The sequence below is a fragment of the Vanacampus margaritifer genome, chromosome 19 (assembly GCF_051991255.1).
Source record: "Vanacampus margaritifer isolate UIUO_Vmar chromosome 19, RoL_Vmar_1.0, whole genome shotgun sequence".
Lineage (NCBI taxonomy): Eukaryota > Metazoa > Chordata > Actinopteri > Syngnathiformes > Syngnathidae > Vanacampus > Vanacampus margaritifer.
The window spans coordinates 13,356,121-13,377,035 of record NC_135450.1 but is presented as its reverse complement, the minus strand read 5'-3'; the positions used below and the strand labels follow the sequence as shown (position 1 = coordinate 13,377,035).

General features: G+C 39.9%; 1 protein-coding gene and 1 long non-coding RNA gene across 3 annotated transcripts in view; both read left to right on the top strand.

The window, feature by feature from the left end:
* The first annotated feature begins 980 nt into the window (after nucleotides 1-980).
* LOC144039572 (uncharacterized) lies at nucleotides 981-6,242 on the top strand. The gene is made up of 3 exons (XR_013289486.1): nucleotides 981-1,076; nucleotides 2,686-2,734; nucleotides 2,836-6,242. It is a non-coding gene; the product is annotated as an uncharacterized LOC144039572 (long non-coding RNA).
* Nucleotides 6,243-8,453: 2,211 nt separating this feature from the next.
* sipa1l1 (signal-induced proliferation-associated 1 like 1) overlaps nucleotides 8,454-20,915 on the top strand; it is a 57,133-nt gene continuing 44,671 nt past the window's right edge. The window contains exons 1-2 of one of the 2 annotated variants that reach the window (XM_077553018.1): nucleotides 8,454-8,962; nucleotides 9,129-10,006. The gene's annotated coding sequence lies outside the window, so the exon portion shown is untranslated. Of the gene's footprint in view, nucleotides 10,007-20,915 lie in introns of both variants that reach the window. The other variant, XM_077553017.1, reaches the window with a different exon arrangement.

Sequence of the window (20,915 nt, the reverse complement as noted above, 5' to 3'; positions counted from 1 at the left end):
TGGACAAAATATTAACTTTCTACTGCTGAAAATGGTTACATGTGTCGAGCATCACTTGCCAACGTCACATGACCAAACCCAGAAAACAGGTGAGCCATGATTGGTTGTTAGACACTGTGACGTCATTTTCAGTCAACAACAAGTGGCAGTAGAAGAGCTATTTGTTATTTCTGAAGTGTGTATTAAAGTGGCCTACTAAAAGTAACAAAAATATACCAGTTTATTGTACTATGTACCTGTATGTCATCTGGTTTATTATTTTTGTTTAAGAAAAACAACAAAAATGTGCAGAAATAATTCGTAGCGCAAGCAAAAAAAAAGTAAAACAACAAATATGTTGTTGTTTTTCGCTGTCATCAATATCACTATATTTATCATTTTGTCATCAAAATGCAAGCCGGATGAAGGCTTTTGATGATTTCCCGATGCATGAATAACATAATACGCAGCCAAAGGAGCAAAAACAGGAATCTCATTTTCATGCAGAGACGTAATTAGTGTCCACAGCCTCCATTTCCCATGAGATGACGACGACAGGCCAGCACATGCTACTAATCCTCAAATACCTGACTCACAGTTTTAATTAACTGTTGCTGCCCCCCCTGCCAAGCCATCCAGACACCCGACCGTCGTTTCCATCCAGAGAAACATGGAAGGTGGAAGGAAAGCCGGAACAACCACTGAGTCGTTTTGTCCATCTTTTCATGCCACCTGGACTTTGAGATCTCCTTTTCTGAAACTGAACTGAGTAGGCGGGAACAATATTAAGAACCCAGCATTGTCTCCGGAACCAAACTAACACGCTGACGTAAGTTTAATGTAATACTCTCAGTTGTGTTTATAAGTGAAACCTCTCACTATCTAAAATGTGTTTTTAACAAGTTGGCAAACACTACAATACAGAAGGGTTCATCCTCTTTCACTTGCAGCGTCTTGTTTTGTCCTCCAGGGGGCAGTGTGGTGCACGTATGACCAGTGCCGTATGACAAGACTGGTAGATGAGAAGAAAAGGTACACCGTGACGAAGCTACAGGAATTTAACTCGATTTTCACCACAATTGGAAGAATATATGCTTGTGGGTATTTTCATCATATCATATTTGTGTATGTTGCTGTGCCATTCGTGTTTAAATATTCGTTAATTAAAAAGGTTTGTACTGCGACGTCAATGCTAATCGTTAGCCTTTTTAGCGTACATTTTGTGTTAGCATCATGGAGGTTTGGAATTTTCAGTAGTTTTGTTTTTTTAATTCAGTTAGTTTTAAGTAGTTTTCTACGGAAGCATATTGAATTCACTTAAAAAATATATATACACAAAAAACAAAGCTCCCCAAAAAATTGAGTCAGAAAAACAGGCGGTTTTTTTTTCCTCAAGTAAATGCAAGTCTGTAGTTTTCAGAGCGAGTATGTTTTTTCGAAAATGCGTTGTTTTTTGTTAGTTTCAGAATACGTTTTTGTGTTTGTGTATTCCTGTAGAAGCTTAAAAAACATCAAGTAAAAACGGTAGTGAAAATAAATTTAAAAACAAACAAACTTTTTTTTAAAAAACAATCATCCATAAATCAAATAGACTTTGAAGTCTAAAATAGATTTGTGGTTTGAATCCCTGTTGAGAAGTATTAACATTTTCGCTACAATAATAATTTTCTAAATGTAAAATGTAATTTCAGTTCATTTGCGTTTACAGAAAAGCATTTTTGTTTATATTTTAATGAAAGTTAGTTTGAGTTATTTTGTTAGTTTTTTTTTGTTTGTTTTTACAAAAACAACCTTGTTGAGAATCAAATTCTCAAACTTTTGCAATATATTTACATAAATAAACATTTAATTTGCAAATTTTTACCGTAAACTTGAACTTGGAATGCCAATAAACAGCGAACGTGCTTACTTCAAGTAACCTGTCCAAATGCACGCCGCACGCTCAGGGAATTTTGTATATTGTCAGGTCAAGAATCATTTCAATCGTCATCACTTTTCTTCCCCCGGACTTCGTCACACGTCGCTTGTGCTGACAAGCGTGCTTTATGTTAATCACAAGAGCGGAGAAATTTTAGATTTGCTTGTGTTCATCAGTTTGGACCCCAAAAAAAAACCACACACACACACACACACACCCCAATCTGCTTTTGGTGGTGAATCACTGCATCAGCAACTTGTCTTGGAGATCAAGCTCTAATCTCGCCGCCTTCTCCTCAATCGCATTAGAGTGACTGAGCGTGAGTGTTCTTTCACTCGACTGCAGAATGTACTGTGATGCTGTTGGTGGTGATGGCGAGGCGGGGGGCTGGGTTTCTATGACAGTGAGTGACTCCCCCTGCGTTTGAGCCGTCGTTGCAGGTGCAAGCAGGCAGGCGGGCGGGCGGGGGGTAAACCTGCGGAATGCACATCATCATAAAAATAACAAAAAAACGATGACGCCTCTCAACATCTGTTGCATGCTACCGTCCTATTTTCCAACCTCAGCCCCCACTAAATCCTGTCACAGCGTGTCCGTATCCCGGCCAACCAGTGGCTCAGCCCACCTCATGCAATTTTCAATCCAATTATTCAATGTGCTCGCGTGTGATTGGTGGAGAAGTGGGAGAGTGTCTACATATATATCTTAACACGTGTGTGTGTCTCTATATGTGCAAGCTTGAACCGGGTCCAACTGCTCGACTCTTCTTTTTTTTTGTCTCTCTGCAGGGGGTTGTGATGTCATCCTCCCACAAGTGCGCTGTGCTTTCACACCAGAGTGAGTCACATTGCTTCAGCTCTCGACTGTGCGGCGTACGAGAAATACTTTGAATTCTGTGTATGCCTCTGCCTCTTCCCCAACATGTCGCGGCGGAAAAGGCGCCTCTGTACATCTCTACAAAGAGAGCTTGGAAAGATTTTGACAGCCCGCGAGGTGTTTTGACACCCTCCATATATGGCATGTGCACCTCAAGGGATGCACTCCAGTCCGAAGTAAGTAAGTCTTAAAGGGATTCATAACTAATGCATAGCAGTGGCTTGTAATGGACTTTGCACAATGCCAGTTGAACCCACACGGGACTGTCTCACGCTCACTCGGAATATTTTAGGGCGGGTGAGCTGGAGCTTAAATCAGTTGGGGGGGGCGCCCCGAACTGTTTTACTAGCCACTTGCAAGAAGTTTTGCTAGTGAAGGCCCTAAAAGTGTTAAGTAAGTCAACTCAACCCGCTTCACACCAGCCGCAACTACCTTATTATATTAACCTAAACCTAACCTATAAAACCAAAACATTTGATATTGTTTATTTTTAAGTGTCAAAATTTGTTAATTGAAAGTTACTTTGACACGACTTTTTTTTAATTTTATTTAATTAAATTTTTTATTTTTATTTATTTATTTAATTTATTTTTATATATTTTTTTATATATTTTATTTTTTATTTTTTTATATTACTCGTGATTAATGCCTGCCCCTTACTTGGAAAGCCTGTACTGGGGGAATTCCAGTCGCAACGCAGCAGACACGTCCACGTCAAAATTTAGCAGTAATAAATGTTATAATAATGCATATATTTGTGGAGACTGGTGTCGAGTTGTTTTTTTTTACAATTTTAAAAATCCGCGGAATTTCACAAGTTACTTCACGTTAAAGATTAAATAGGAAAAGAAAAATGCGCTGAGCAGGTCACCAATGTCTTACAAAAGCAATTATGTCATCTAGTGGCAGAAAAACACAAGTCGATATCACACTCGTTTTTTTACAGTACAGTACAGTACATCTTTTTAATTTTAACTCAATGTTATGAATTATTATGAAATTACTGTCCAGTATCAGTGAGTAAAAGATGCAGCCATATTTCAATTAGTTTAACATTTTTTCCACTTTTATGTTAACAAGAGTATGAAAACTTAAAAAAAAACATTTTTTTATTGTACATTTAGAACAGATATAACATTTGTGATTAATCGTGAGTTATCTATTGAATTCATGCGATTAATTACAATTGCCTGACTGCCCTATTTATTTTGTATACAGATTCATTTACAATATTGCTTCCAATATTAAGAGGGAAAAAAATAATAATCACAGTTTCATGTGTTTGCATTTGCGCCTGGAGGGAATGCAGCCGACTCCCGGCCAATCGAAGCGGCTCCCCTCATTGCCTTTCACTCCAGTTTAAAAAGAAGTAAACCACCGCAATAAATGCGTTGAATGCGAGTCTGCCTACTTCGAGTACGTCCCATGTAGCCCGCATGGGGTCGGAGTTCCATCCCTACCGCGGCACGACTGCGCCACAGTCTATCATTAAGCTGTCGTAAAGTCATAATTACAGTAAGTATTTGTGGACATAAATGTAAAACAATAAAAAAAAAAAAAGCAAATCCAGCTAGCTGTACTGAGGTCTGGCAGGTACTTAAAGTTCTGGTGTGATGCCACGCTCAGCGATGGTTTCAAATACTGGAGTCTGGTCTGTCCTACGGGCTTATTTTCCCCGAAAATGTTGGATGAATCCCGAATGGTGGTTAGCACTACTGGCAAGAAAAACATGGCGTTAAGATAAGACATCTGTTTTATGACTAAATGCATTATGTGACTTTGGATTCCCTGCAGCTAGCTTGAAAAAAATTTGATACTGAACAGAGAAGTTGTTTTGCGCTTACATATTCATTTGCCTTTGCTCGTAGGCACGTGCATGGAATAGAAAATATACACCGTATCTAATATGCCATCTACCCATTTGGACATCTTGGTGAAACTAAAAACTAAACTAGCTAAGAACATAATTTTTTTTCCCATAATGCCATGGGGTAATTGACTTACGCGTCTTGTGGGCAGGATGAATGTCACCAACAGTGAAAATTAGGTAATAGTTTATTTACATTTTTTTCTATTATCGAATGGTGTGTTTCGCATTATTTAATTGTTAGCATAAAAAATCAAAGCTAATTGGTGTCTGTTAGTTTTTGGGCAGTTTCACGCTTCTTTACAATAAACCGTGGCATTATGGGGGAAAATGCTATGTTTTTAGCATTTAGCATGCATTTGACCAAATTACCAATGCGTTCGAACCACTTTGCAGTACAGTACTGTACCCTTTGAACAACATAGCCTAGCCAAATCTGTTTAGCTCACATTAGGCTAAGTGCTAAAAACATTTTAAAAAATTCCCATAATGCCATGGGGTATTGACGTGCGCTTCTCGTGGACAGGACGAATCTCACCAACAGTGAAAATTAGGTAATAGTTTATTTAATTTTTTTTCTAATATCGAATGGTGTGTTCCGCATCATTAAATTGTTAGCATAAAAAATCAAAGCTAATTGGTGTCTGTTAGTTTTTGGGCAGTTTCACGCTTCTTTATGGGGGAAAATGCTATGTTTTTAGCATTTAGCATACATTTGACCAAATTACCAATGCGTTCGAACCACTTTGCAGTACAGTACTGTACCCTTTGAACAACATAGCCTAGCCAAATCTGTTTAGCTCACATTAGGCTAAGTGCTAAAAACATTTTAAAAAATTCCCATAATGCCATGGGGTATTGACGTGCGCTTCTCGTGGACAGGACGAATCTCACCAACAGTGAAAATTAGGTAATAGTTTATTTAATTTTTTTTCTAATATCGAATGGTGTGTTCCGCATCATTAAATTGTTAGCATAAAAAATCAAAGCTAATTGGTGTCTGTTAGTTTTTGGGCAGTTTCACGCTTCTTTATGGGGGAAAATGTTATGTTTTTAGCATTTAGCATACGTTTGACCAAATTGCCAATACGTTCGAACCACTTTGCAGTACAGTACTGTATGTACCTTTTGAACAACATAGCCTAGCCAAATCTGTTTAGCTCACATTAGGCTAAGTGCTAAAAACATTTTAAAAAATTCCCATAATGCCATGGGGTATTGACGTGCGCTTCTCGTGGACAGGACGAATCTCACCAACAGTGAAAATTAGGTAATAGTTTATTAAATTTTTTTTCTAATATCGAATGGTGTGTTCTGCATCATTAAATTGTTAGCATAAAAAATCAAAGCTAATTGGTGTCTGTTAGTTTTTGGGCAGTTTCACGCTTCTTTATGGGGGAAAATGTTCTGTTTTTAGCATTTAGCATACGTTTGACCAAATTGCCAATACGTTCGAACCACTTTGCAGTACAGTACTGTATGTACCTTTTGAACAACATAGCCTAGCCAAATCTGTTTAGCTCACATTAGGCTAAGTGCTAAAAACATTTAAAAAAAATTCCCATAATGCCATGGGGTATTGACGTGCGCTTCTCGTGGACAGGACGAATCTCACCAACAGTGAAAATTAGGTAATAGTTTATTTAATTTTTTTTCTAATATCGAATGGTGTGTTCCGCATCATTAAATTGTTAGCATAAAAAATCAAAGCTAATTGGTGTCTGTTAGTTTTTGGGCAGTTTCACGCTTCTTTATGGGGGAAAATGTTCTGTTTTTAGCATTTAGCATACGTTTGACCAAATTGCCAATACGTTCGAACCACTTTGCAGTACAGTACTGTATGTACCTTTTGAACAACATAGCCTAGCCAAATCTGTTTAGCTCACATTAGGCTAAGTGCTAAAAACATTTAAAAAAATTCCCATAATGCCATGGGGTATTGACGTGCGCTTCTCTCGTGGACAGGACAAATCTCACCAACAGTGAAAATTAAGTATTTTTTTTATTTAAAAATGTTTCTAATATCGAATGGTGTCTTCCGCATTATTAAATTGTTAGCATAAAAAATCAAAGCTAATTGGTGTGTGTTAGTTTTTTGGCAGTTTCACGCTTCCTTACAATACCCAGTAGCACTAAGGAGGAAAATGCTATGTTTTTAGCATTTAGCATACGTTTGACCAAATTACCAATGCGTTCGAACCACTTTGCAGTACTGTACTGTACCTTTTGAACAACATAGCCTAGCCAAATCTGTTTAGCCCACATTAGACTAAGTGCTAAAAACATTACATTTTTTCCCATAATGCCATGGGGTATTGACGTGCGCTTCACGTGGACAGGAAAAATCTCACCAACAGTGAAAATTAAGTAATTGTTTATCTGAAAATGTTGCTCATATCGAATGGTGTGTTCCGCATCATTAAATTGTTAGCATAAAAAAATAAAAGCTAATTGGTACCTGTCAGTTTTTTGGGCAGTTTCACGCTTCTTTACAATACCCCGTGGCACAAACGGGGAAAATGCTATGTTTTTAGCATTTAGCATACGTTTGACCAAATTACCAAAACGTTCGAATCTCTTTGAACGACATAGCCTAGCCAAATCTGTTTATTCCACATTGGCAGTTCCACGTGTTCATATTCAAGCACTGTTGTTAAATTCCATCCATCCATTTTCTTAAATGTGTTGTTAAATGAAATGTTAAAAAAAAAGAAGAAGAAAGAATTGTACCAAATTTCTTTCAGGATGAGTTAAAGAATTGAGCCCCAGCCCTGATTGCTACTTTTTTGTGCATGAAGAATAGACTGTCATGACGCCGAATCATTATTTTACTTCATTTTGTTAAAAAAAAAAAAAAGGATAACACAATTACTTTTATTGTCCTTCTCCAATGTCTGCCGATCCGCCGAGCGCGGCTGTCCTCGCAGTAACAATGCGACAAGATTGTAATTACACACGCTCCTAATGAGCCACACTTGTCACTCTACTCCACAAAAACAAGTGCATCCAATTCTGTCTCTTTCCAGAGCGCGCACACACTGTCTGCGTTACCCGCAGCAAAGCGGTGAAAGGATCCGGCGCATGTGAAAACAACTTGTCGCCTTTCTTCATGTCAATCTCCATTAGTGTTGGAGTGCCGCTTGAGTGGAGCGCTGTGAATGGCTTCCATTCTTCGGGTTCGAGGGGAAACACAGACAGGAATTCCACCGCTTTGCCTCTCTCTGGGTTACTGCGGTCGTGTAATCTGGAGGTGGTCGCCCCCCGAGTCTGTGACGGCTTAATAAACGTTTGAAAAACCTCAAGTTTAATGCCAAAGTAAAGATAAGATAATCAGTTATTGGAGCCACACTGGGGAAATTCAATCAATGAGGTCAACCGATGAGCGTTGAAATGACACTTAGCGAGGCTAAGTTGCTAGCGCACAACTTTGTCCAAATCTCGACTGAAAGCCACCGTGAAATAATAATTGAAGTTGTAAGTTCTGCATCATTAACATGTGTGGCGCATTTAACGTTACAAACCAAAAAGTATGCCAGGAAAATAGTTTTGGGGCTGTTTTTGGAAGATTTGAACCCAGAAACATGTAGCAGACGTGCTAACCGCTAGACCCAAAACTGAAGAGTTCTTCACAACAAAACATTCATTAGAGAAATATCAGTTTTCAGGGCGGGATTGCAACTACTGATAGTTTTTTCCCCGTTGTGTTCTCCTTTCTTAAACCTGCATTGAATTTCATTTTGTCGCTAACCCATTTAGGCTACTTGAGCAAATCCCGGGGTGGGTGGGGGGGTGGATTTCGCACCAGAGAACAATACAAACCACCCACACAAACAAACGCCCCATGACAGAAAAAGAGGGTGGGTTGCAACGAGACCCGCAGAGCTGCAGGAACTGATGAGGTTTTTAATAACGGTAATCTTCTTTCCTTTGCCTTCATTAGATTGTTATAGGCTATAACGCCCGATATGACATTTAATAGTGACGAATGAAAGTGAAAATAGAGACACACATAAGTTTAAGTAAATGGCAAAGTCGGCTGAACTAGAATAAAACATTTCATAATTAATTCCAGCATGTCAATTTCATTTTCAAGTGCTTATTTTCAGCGTCTTTCATTTATAGCAGTTGTTTTGTTTGATTAATTAAACATTCAAATGGACATTGAAAATTAACATTGACAAATAGTTGGTTGAGTGCCTGGCTCGTGTGAAATTAAACCACCAAATAAATATCTTATCTGCCTCTTTTTCAAAAATGCACCTGTGAGCAAACTGTTCAAGTCACAGATGAAGCCCTTCCTCCGGACTGTTAAAAGTCAAAAGGTAAGTTATGATACAGTATTAGCACAGATTAGCATTAGCTAGCATTGTTACAAGTGCTAGCTTCTAATATCCAGCATAAACTCATTGTGGAATATGTCTGCTTGGTGGTGAAATGCTGCCTCCTGCCTCCACCAGTGATTTCAAAACAAAACTTTTTGCTGTAAAGGTAACAAGCAAATCCATATTGCCGAACTGCAGCCTCCTTCACGTCCAAACAAGGGTAGGAGAGGCACCGAGCCACTTCCTCTTAGCAACTAGCGGCTAATATGGCAAGCTTCAACCAGGCTGCCATCCTCCTTGCGCCACACAAAACAAGTTCATGACGCCACCCCCTAGCTACACCCCTAGTTGTCATGGTAGCAAAATCTATACTATCCATTGGCCCAGCCATACGAGAGATGCGATGAACTTGTGTGTGTTAAATTGAAAGAAATTCCTAATCCTTGAGTTATTTTGACCAACCATGTCACAGATGAACAACCTATGATATAAAAGCATTTAGTAAGAAGTATCAAACTCATTGACATTGTTGTAAAACTTTATTGAACTCAACTTGTCCCAGAGGCTCCAATTGTTTCAGGAGATTATGTTGCCACGGCAACATGTCGCCTGCCTCTCGAGCACTCGCTCCCGTTTCTATTTTCTCCGATATCGCGAGAGCACACACACAGCACACCCCGAAACGCTGTGCTTGTTCTCGCGAGAGTCCGCGTGTGGCCAGCGAGGCTGGTGACCTCATCAGTGGCGAGGCGGAGCGAATCGCTGCAACTTTGGATGAACTTCTGATTTGAACAAACCAGAGGCGGCAGTCGCAGTGCACGACCAGCAGAGCCAACATTTACAAAAAAAGAAAAAAAGAAGAGTGGACTTTTTTTTTTTGATTCGACATGCTAACGTGCAGCACATGTTTGTTTCCCCGTCTTTCAATGAACATCAACGAGCGACTGGCGAGGGTGTGAATTTGTTCCTTCACCGCCACACGAACGAACGAACGAACGAACGAACGGGAAAGGGTGGCAATGAGAAGGTGCCGTGAATGAAAAGGTAAGACACACGTCTTACAAACATATTAAGACGCTTTGTGCTCGTTTTTTTTTTTTTTGTCAATAACAGTTTATCTGGTCCTCTACGTTTGGGCTTGTCTTGTGCCTTTCAATTTGTTTGCGCTTCCTCGAGACTAAACTGAGCGGAAAAAGTTAAGCAGGCAGTACAAAACAAAACAAAAAAGACACTACTATGTGATCCTACCGAGTGTTTTAAATCTACTATCAGACGTTTCATCATTAAAGAGTGCCGGAAATGTACAACGGTGTTGCTTTTTAAATGCCTTTAATGTGCCGTGTACGTCAGCGAAACGTCCAACGCTGAAACTACGGTTCGCCGTTACTCGATCGGATAAACAGGAAACATTTTTGAAGAGTTACCATCAAGATAGAGCCAATAATTGTTGTGTTTGCAATGTAAATTGGGATGGCTTGCTACAGCCGCTCCTCTGCTTTTTCCTGCGTGGATGTCCATCCTCTCCCTAGGGACGATGATGCATCTGCTACTGGGAGATGATTTTGCTCGTATTCGAGAGTCTCGGTGGTTGCGGGTTTGATCATTTGATCGTGTCTTTTATATTTGAAGTGACTAATTTGTGATACTAGTGGCGAGCAACGCTGTGGGGTGTTCATGGCTGGTCTCGGTCTGCTTGTAGAACCCCTGATGCTTACATAGTTGAAGCCTCATCAATCAAAATGGTCGACTGTGTGTGGAGGCGATTAATTTCCAGCTTTGAATGGTGACAAAAGGCTACGTTCGATTGGAAATCGATATTGAAGTGGGATGGAAAGCTGTTCCGACATGGATACCCTTGATATCATTGATAACTGGCTTACTTGAAACTTACTTATAACCGCATTTGTGGACATGTTAGTACAACGAAAGTGACGTGCTAGGTGTTAACTAGTAAATCTTGATTTAGTGGTTATTTTTTAGTAGATAATGAAACAAATCTGCGGCATTGGTTTTATGTAACCATGATACATAAACGTGGACTGTACTTCTCAAGTCCAGAAAAAATAAATAAATAGTAATCTAAATAAATAATCCAAAATCGCAACGTTTACCAACAGTTTTAATGTTTTTTTCATGTCGCAAGGAAATTTGGAACATTTTCAAAATTCCCTTGTGACAAGTAAAAAAAAAAAAGTTGTATCGTAATCAAAATCAATATTTGCTAGCATCACAAATGTTAGCCCCTCCGTGGGATACGGGCTAAAAGGCAGTTCTGTTTTTTTGTGTATCGTCAGTTGTACTTTCAAGTCGTTGCATGAGACAATGCTTAATTTTGATGTCCTTTAGTGTAAAAAAAAAAAAATAGGTGGCTATATTTGTTGTTGATTGCAGCTGGGCATCATGCTTTGCCTTGCAATTATCTCCGTTCTTTCCTGCGTTGCGATCGCTATTGCTTTTCCTTGCCCTCCCGCCACCTCCCACAATTCCCTTCAACCGTCACAACACAGCGACTTTTCCTCATCTTGTTTCCTTCCCGCTGAAAAGGCATGCCAGGAAAATCGACTTTGTCATCATTCCTGCCTTCTTAGATCTCCCTATCTTCCACTAACACTCACATTTCCATTGCTGTTCTTCTTTTTTGTTCATTTTTGGCCGTATTTAAAACCGCTTGACACCTGTTTAAGGAATGTTTTGCTCACATGAAAAATACCAAATTTTAGCTATTATTACGTTGCAGATGATTTGCCACCATGCTAGGAAGAATGATTCAAAATTTAGCTCCATGTTAGAGAAGGCCAAGTTGTGAAAAAAGTACTGAACAATCGGGCATTGCCATTTAAGAGTTTCTACATGAGCATGTAGTAGCCAGCTAGTCTTTGCTAGCTAGCGTGATAAATCACAGCCGTATACGTCAGTTAGCGCTCCCTCCCTCTTGTCAAACATCACACACAGATGGCACGTAAATGCTCGCCACCAGTCACGGAAGATCCACATCAAAGTGCTTTGTGCACATAAAGTTGGTTAACACCAAGTTCAGACAGCAGCAATGGCTTTTATCTTTCAAGGCAGCGGTCAGTCGGTCTCTGGTCGCAGCTTTCCCTTACAGAGTCACTTTCGATGCTTATTCTTCTACTCCTATTTTTCCTTCTCTAAACACAGCAGACTGGTTTGTATTTCAATAGCAGTTACACTAAAAAAAAAAAAAAAAGCAAAATGCCTAAAACTGCTCATTGAAATGAGGTCTTGACATTTATTTTTGGTTCACTCTAAATGAGCTGATCTTTAAGGTAATTAAAACTACAGGTCGGGCTATCTTTTCAATAATCCTTGGCTTTGCTCTTTTATGTAATAAAAACAGTTTTATAGCCAAAGTGCCTCCAGTTGGATTGCGCCCCTTTGTCAACTGCATCTTATTAAAAGAATAGCTGCACAAATGGTTTTCAGAACCAAAAAAAACAGTAGACTTAGGTTTGAGATTTGACAAGAGAAGTAAAACTAAAAAAAAAAGAGGTGATACAATAACTAGACTTCCTATTCAGTGCCGAAGTAAACACAACAAACGCGATGCACAGATGGAGAATCCTGAGAACAGCTGAGTCACACTTTATGAGAACAATTCTCCAATCCTCTGCAATTGTATGACACCGAACAAATAACACCCGATCACTGTCTAACGCTCAAATGTCAATTTTGTTAACTTCAAATAGAGTCTCTAAACCCTTGTCTAGCAACTCTGTCCAAGTGTAACTCTTGCCCTCCAACATTTATGGAAGTGTTGCAGAAATTCCCACCAACTGCTTTGCCATCTGTTTCCCAAATCCGGGCAGAACTCTGAAGTATCTTTCTCGTATCACTTTGTCGGAGCCGGTGGAGGAAGAACTTCTTCTCTGACACCAAATGATGGCTACAGATGTTCAGTGGTAGCTGTAGAGGAATGGGAAACGTGAACTGTATTTCTGTACCGAAATTAGTCTATGGGGCTGATTACTAGGGGTGTGCCAAAAAATCGATTCTCATAAGAATCGTGATTCTCATTTTGCACAATTCAGAATCGATTTGATTTAAATTATTTTATCCTTTGTCTGTGTGCGCCTTTATTTGCAGCGCTGCTCCTGTTGTACCCGGTTTGGCCACTGAGGGGCGTTGTGGTTCCTAGCGGTCTAATACACTGTTAAGTTGTAGCCACATTAAAGAGTAGAAGGAAAAAGTCACAATCAAGTAATTCCCAAAAAAATAAAAAAATTCCCAGTGTGGAGCCGTTCTTTTGAGTGATAAAAGTGCAGCGAGTACTGCGCTAATTAGCATTAGCGGGTCAGACTGGAGAAGCTCATTACAATTCCAATCTATAGATTGAAGCAAAAATCATTGCCAATCAAATCATTTTTGAATCTAAAAAATCGTTCTTAATCGGAAATCGATTCTGAATCGAATCGCAGACCCAAAACCGTCAACCAAGATAGCATTTAGCTTAAGCAATAATACAAATAGTTCCCAGTAGGGGTGCACCGATCGATCGGCCAGCCGATTTCCTTTCCAACTCTTTTAATGCCTCTTATGGGTTGTGCGGGCGTACCTAATAAAGTGTCTGGTATATGTTAAGGATCAAACTATAAAACAGCATGGATGTTAATTCAATAGCGCTTTAAATCAAGCTTCTGTAATTGGCTAACAGCCGAGGTACTCATTAATGGCACCTTTGTGCCTCCTAATAAAAATAAAATCAACTGTTTACACTCACTCACTGAAGGGAAAAGAGCCTAGTAATGAAAGACATCTTGCTTAGGTTTGTAGTTCCCGGGGAGGTCCGTGCCAGCGTTGCTGAACACACAAATGTGTCTTAAATTACCGGAACCATCTGTAGCCTTCCCGCAGTGTGGTCGCTCGTACCGTCTTGAGGCAAAGCCAGAGATGATTAGGATAGCAATGGACCCCTTGCTGGGTTCTCCGCCACTCGTCACACGGGGGGGGATGTTGTAGAATGATGTAGTAAGGCCTGTGAAAAATATTTTTTAAAAAAAGTGTAAAACCTTTTTGAACTTCTTTCAGTGTCTTCCTAACGTTCATAAGTACGCAAGTCTATACAAGAAAGAATGAGGTCACAATGCCAGTGCCTTCAACAGCTGCCTTGCAGGTGGTGGAAGTCGAAACCAAAACAGGAAAGTGGCCTTGCCACCATATGCAGCGCTCGCTGCAACTTGATGTTCCCTTTTGCTCATCCGAGTGGAATGGGGGGGCGTGTTGGCGTTGCAGGTGACGGCGCCGCGAGGCCGATGATGTCAAGGCTGCTGTAAACGCCACACGTTTGACAAAAGACGCGTCAGTAAATGCGATTGAATTGCGCTTTTAGTCGAGCCACGGGACTCCAATGGCGCGCATAATGTATGCGAATGCCGCGCGAGAGCGCAACGGGGATGACGTCATGGTTTAAATTGTCACGAGTGACAATAAAATCAGTGCTCCCTCCCACGAACCCTATATATGTACTTTTTGTGTGCTCGGATCTCTCAAGGGTGTGTAGTTAAGTTAACCTCTATTTAACAGAGGTTGTTGAAATATTTACTCAGGGCTGATAAGGTTAATAATTAAAAATGATAAATACCAGGAAACTCAACTATGCTCCTAGCGTTAGCTTGTATCATTAGCTAGCTTTAATGAGATTGCCCAATGTAAGTGTACAAAACGGTATTATTTAAATGACCGTTACAACAATTAGCTAGCTTTAACGTGAAGCGGACATTTCGGGACACTGACACTGTTTGCCGTTTGGAACGCGACGAAATCGCAACAGCGACTTAGAAATGCACTGCCCGTATCTGATTGAGGCACTCGGCAGATATTCAAAATTAAATGACTTAGACCTAAAAAAAAAAAAAAAAAGTGTTTTAAACAGTTTCCGCCATTGATTTCAGAAGTGTTCCTGCTGTGAAAAATGTGGCTCAATCGGTGGTTTTATGGATTTGAGACATGGGAGGTTGAGCGAACTGCTGCTCATTTGGATTTAGCTGGCGGCTAGAAATTGCGTATCCAGTGGTTTTCAGCTAGTGGGTTGGGGCCCAGAAGTGGTAGTAAAAAAAGAAAATGACAGTGGTAGCACCCCATGAGTTCCTGTTTTTAATTTGTTTGTTTTATATTCATGGCCAACTTGAATATGTATTCTAATTGTGACTTTACAGCTAAGCCAGTACTAGTTAAGAATGGTTAGCATCTATAAAAGTGGGTCACAACTTTGCGGCAATTAAAGAAACACCCTGAAGCCACTAGTTTTGGTGCTTCCTTCTCAAGAAACTAAACTACAGCATGTTGCCTCAAGGAAACGGGTGTTCAATGAAGGTTCATGTTTACAAAAAATAAATAATATTAGTTAGTTCAGAGCCCGTTTAGTCTTTCAGAAAACTGCCACAATTGAGAAAGGGTTAAGGCAAAGGGGCTCACTTTCTCACCGTCCACTTGGTCTGAATATTTTACAGTATGCACTTATTTTGACATTCTCGTTTCCAAGTTGCCCTTGAACCTTTTGTTCTGAAATTGCGTTCTGCCATTAACTTTTTTTTTACAATGTTACTACTTTAACTGAAGACACAAGCCCACAGGAAATTGAGGATTTACTTTGGTGCCACTTCACCACTTACTGTAAGCCGTCTTTATCCGTGAGCATAAAAATATCAAGTTAAAGCATTTATTTATATAGATAATAGTGTTAAGTTATCAAAGACATGACATTTTACATTTCACATCATTTTATCTTAGCGGGAAGCATCTAAAGGGTTAGTGCTCAAAGCACCCTTGGTTTTAGATTCAATGAACGAATGTTGCCAGGCAACAAGTGCGCGGGTCTACTTTGGGCAAGTATCGCTTGGTAACAAAATTTGTTTCCGAGATGTACAACCAGCATGGCTGCGGGGACGAGTGGCTGCAACTGACCGAATCACACATTTCAGAATCAATGGAGCCAATTATGGATACGTTGGCAATACTTAAGACAGTAGAGTGCGCCCTACGATCTCCTACCTCTACTTCACCAGCTCGGTGGCCTAGTGGTACAGTGTCCGCCCTGAGACTGGGAGGTCGTGGGTTCAATTCCCGGCCGGGTCATACCAAAGACTATAAAAATGGGACCCATTGCCGCTCTGCTTGACACTCAGCAATAAGGGTTGGAATTGGGAGGTTACCATATGATTCCCGAACGCGGCTGCTGCTGCTGCTCACCGCTCCCTCAGGGGACGGGTCAAATGCGGGGAACGAATTTCGCCCCACTTAGGTGGGTGTGACAATCAGTGGATCTTATCTTATCTGATCTTACTTAGTGAGTGTATATCACAAGATTGAAGATTGTAAATCGTTCAATGACACCGGCCTCTGAAAACTTCCAAAGTCGAACCCTCCACAGATAATTCTTCAGGTTGTGTCAGTAGTGGAGCGCTGTCATCTTAGCAATGCACCTCTGCCTGCAAATAGCCAATTGTGCACGAGTGGGAGGCAGAGTAGTAGGAGGGGTTGGTGCGAACGGTGCCCGCGGAGGCGGATCTGTCTTATGTAATATTTGATGCGCCCAGCTGTGCTTGTGTTATGTAGCCCATGGGTGAAACCATGAATGCTAAGCCAACAAAACGTCTTCACCTGCGCTTGTCGGGCTAAATTTACCTTTTAGGGATTCGGTCAATGAGCAGTGTTGGGCAAACCAATGTTTTGAGCTAAGATAGAAGTTGTGTGACAATAAAACGACAAAGGTAGCTTAATTACTGCTAAATGTAGCTTTGTTTTGGTTTTCAAATGTGAAATTAATTACATTGAAATTTGTAGAGAAAATTGGCCATCATAAATAATATTTCAGAGTAATAGTTTCCAGCTTTGGACGTTAAAAGGAAAAGACGCTTTTAAAGTATAGAATTACCTGGAGAAATGTAGCTTCTGTGTATGCTAATGTAGTATGTAATCATTAAAGAATTTACTGCTAGGCATTAGGTCAATGTCGTAAGTAGCTAGTAAGCTAAGCACAATTAGTAAGCTAGTAAGTAGCTAGCAAGTAGCTTAAATACTACTAAATGTAGCTTTGTTTTGGTTTTCAAATGTGAAATTAATTACATTTACCACAACAGTTGTTTTGGAGAGAAAATTGGCCAGCATAAATAATATTTCAGAGTAATAGTTTCCATCTTTGGACGTTAAATGGAAAATACGCTTTTAAAGTATAGAATTACCTGGAGAAATGTAGCTTCTGTGTATGCTACCGGGCTATGTAATCATTAAAGAATTTATTGCTAGTGATTAGGTCAATGTAATAAGTAGCTAGTAAGCTAAGCACAATTAGTAAGCTAGTAAGGAGCTACCAAGTACCTTAAATACTACTAAATGTAGCTTTGTTTTGGTTTTCAAATGTGGAATTAATTACATTTACCACAACAGTTGTTTTGGAGAGAAAATTGGCCAGCATAAATAATATTTCAGAGTAATAGTTTCCATCTTTGAACGCTAAATGGAAAAGACGCTTTTAAAGTATAGAATTACCTGGAGAAATGTAGCTTCTGTGTATGCTACCGGGCTATGTAATCATTAAAGAATTTATTGCTAGAGATTAGGTCAATGTAGTAAGTAGCTAGTAAGCTAGCAAGTAGCTTAAATACTATTAAATGTAGCTTTTTTTGTATTCAAATGGAAAATCATTTAAAAAGACTACAATGGTTTGGCTTTATAGAGACAATAGCCTGCACAGATAATATTTCAGAATAATATAATCCAGTTTTACGCATTAGCTGTCTTTCTCTTCCTAACTTTAGAGCTAGTGCTACCGTATGCTAGCTAGCTTTTAATGTTTGCTAACTTGAGTTGAGTGAGGACTGTAAGCTGGCACGGTTGTTATTTTTGGGAATACTTGAATGTGTGTGCTTTCATTCGTTTTAGATAGTTTGGGTTTTGACAGGAGCATCCTGTCTGTGTGGACTCCTAAGTAGCATGAATTTGTTCAGGTAGGGACATTTTGATGGATTTGCCATTGTCTCCAGTTCTGCTGCATTATCTGACTATTTGCTGGCATCTTTATACACTTTTTTAGGGTGGAAAACATCAGGAACGTCAAATGGAAGTGACACATTTAAGGTTTAGAAGTAGCTGTTTTGTTTATTTTGCTACCGGGCTAAGTGATCATCAGGTTCACTGTCAAAAATCCGTTTGATGTGCTACTGGGAAATTAACCTTTGTAATGCTGCTACTCCCCAACTCTTTGTCAACGATCAGGTTCAAATGGAACTGATGGATCATGTGGGGAAATAAGTATGGATTAAATGTGCGCAACATAAAAACAGCACCGGTCTCTTTCTTACAGCCACGTTGCCATGGCAGCACAAGACGTGTTGCTGAAATGCTGGTACGCAGGCTAAAGCTAAACTATTGCTATTGTCAAACTTGGTCAACGTAGTAGAGAAATATGAAAGGCGTTATAGCTAAATTGTGATGAAAATCAATCAGCATTGTTTGTGGACAATCCAGTCCCCGACTAGTGTTTATAAAGTTTTGCGGGTTAAAATCCCTGCGTGCCCAATAGTCGAGCAGTGGCTTGACCTTTTCATTCATTGAGCCGCAGGTCTAAGGCCACTTGCTCAGAAAGCTTAGCAGTGGACCTTTTTTATTGAAATGCCTTTTCTCTGTTCTCCTTTGAGAAGCCTCACATCTGTCAAAGTGTCACCGATCGGTCCGCCACCCTACCCGCCCAACGTCCTTACAGCCGTGATTATTAAGGAAAACCTGCTCACGGTTTCTCACGGCCATTAAACATGCAGCTTGTCAATCTGGGTTCTTGTCTTTGGGACTGACTGGCGTCTTAGGCATTTGATGCCTTTCAACTTATCCAGGGTTTTATATGATACAAGTGCAAATTTTGGTTTTCATTCACCGCTTGCCTTGCAGAATTCATTTTGTGTATATGTTTTTTTTTAATTTTTTTAATCAAATCACTTTTGTTATTGCAGTAATGCACAATTTCTTTCTTGTCCTCTTTTGGCAAGATTTTGCTACGTTCTCACATAGGGTATGCTGTGACTTTAAATGTATTTGTTGCCTAGTAAATAGCGGCTTAGATCAAAGTTGGCAGCATATATATGGGATGTTATGCGGCGAAGGAGTTGAATTCGCTTAGAGACGGAGATGTTGGAGCGCCGATACATCACAGTCATTATCAAGCTTTTGCCACACTGTTCCCAAAAGGCGTCACACGTTCCTACTCGCATTAACTCCAGCGTGATAACTGCAAAGACATGTTCGGTACTTCGCAAGACTGCGGAGAAGTCGTCACACTCAATGAGGGTCTCTAGCATCCAGCTTTAACCGACATCAAGGTTCCATTCTGTCACAAACACAAAAAGTACGTGTGTCTGACTGGAATCACACACAGTTGATTAAAATCGATTTAATATCGCTATGTTGACAGCTTGCTAACGGTTCTCCAAATCTTTTTACAAAATGTTTGCCGGTTAGGAAAAGATGGTGGAATGCACATAAGGGCAGCGTCTGCTTTTGTTTAACAAACGGCATAACATGCATCTTATTTCTGCGATGAAAACTGAGCAGTCTTACCACAAACAACTCTTAATGACTAGCTTTAGCTCCATTTGTGTTAGATTTTTCACCCCCCCCTTTTTTTTTTCTGGCTGCCCGCTGATGTGAACAAAGTCTTCTCAACTTTTTGAAGTCGAGCTCGATTCTCCCCCCTCACCTTCTCTATTTGCCTCACCTTCCTCTTTCCGCCTCTCGAGAATTTCCGCTTTGTGTGAGCAAAAGATCTGATATTTAGTTTCAGCTTATCTTCCTTGCGCAAATTCCCAATTCCCCACTTTGCACAGATGACCCCCCCCCCCACCCCCCACTAACACAGACTTTCTCACATTTCATCTCAGTTTCTTTTCCACATCTCTGCCATTCTCCTGACTTTGGTGTGGAACTGAAACACTTGCATATAAACTAAGGTTTAAGCGCCTACTACAGGGATGTGATTTTTCCGCTAATTCGCGGAATTCCGCTTTTTTTTATCTCCCCTCCCCCCCCAAAAAATCCGATTTTTTATTTATTTATTTATTTATTTTTTAGTAGTTCATTGTGTATGCACATGACTCCGACAGATAACATCTTCTGCTATAACAAAGACATTTGTGGTATGCTCTAATATGAGTTACTTTTCATTTGGTCATGATACAATTATTTGTTCATGAAATTTGAACTCTTCAACATTATTTATGTGTTAACTTAGTAATCACATTAGTTAGATATGATGATATTCTCAGTGATAGTTTTTAAAAGCAAAGGCAGTCCAATGTTTTTGAATGTGACTGATTTTGAGTTGACTAAAACTGCCATTTTATATGGGATAGTTCAATATACATTGAAAATTTATGCTGTTGTTTTGTCTATTTCTTTGTCATGTGAGTGCATTGAAAGTACTTAAAAACACGGAAAACCCATGAGCTCCGGGAAGCCCCCCCTTGTCCCCCCACCAGGGCACTGCCCTGGACCTAGCTGGGTGCCGGCGGCCCCCCAGACCCCCGGCTAAATTTTCAGATAATTTCACTTTGGTCAAATCACATCCCTGCTACTAGATAAAGCCAAGCATTTCATGTAGAGGACAGTTGTGGGAGAGAGCAAAACTAAGGCTTGTCTCCTTGACAGAAGAATGTAAAAAAAAGAAAGAAAAAAAGATGACTAAGACTGTAGAGAATGAGATCCTCGGCGAAGACAATCAAGATTTTAGAATAGGACCAAAAAAAGAGAAGATGAGCGGCCAAAGACGGAGGCTTTCAAAACGACTTTCAAATGGATTCTGCAGATTGTGGGCTAAGAGTTTCTCTAAATTCTCGCCACTTGCTAACTCGCCCATTAAAATACCCTCTTTGTTCATCATGGCCTATTACAAACTTAATCAAGTTACATTTAATACCCTTGCAAAGTATTCTCAAAAATCGAAGGCGGT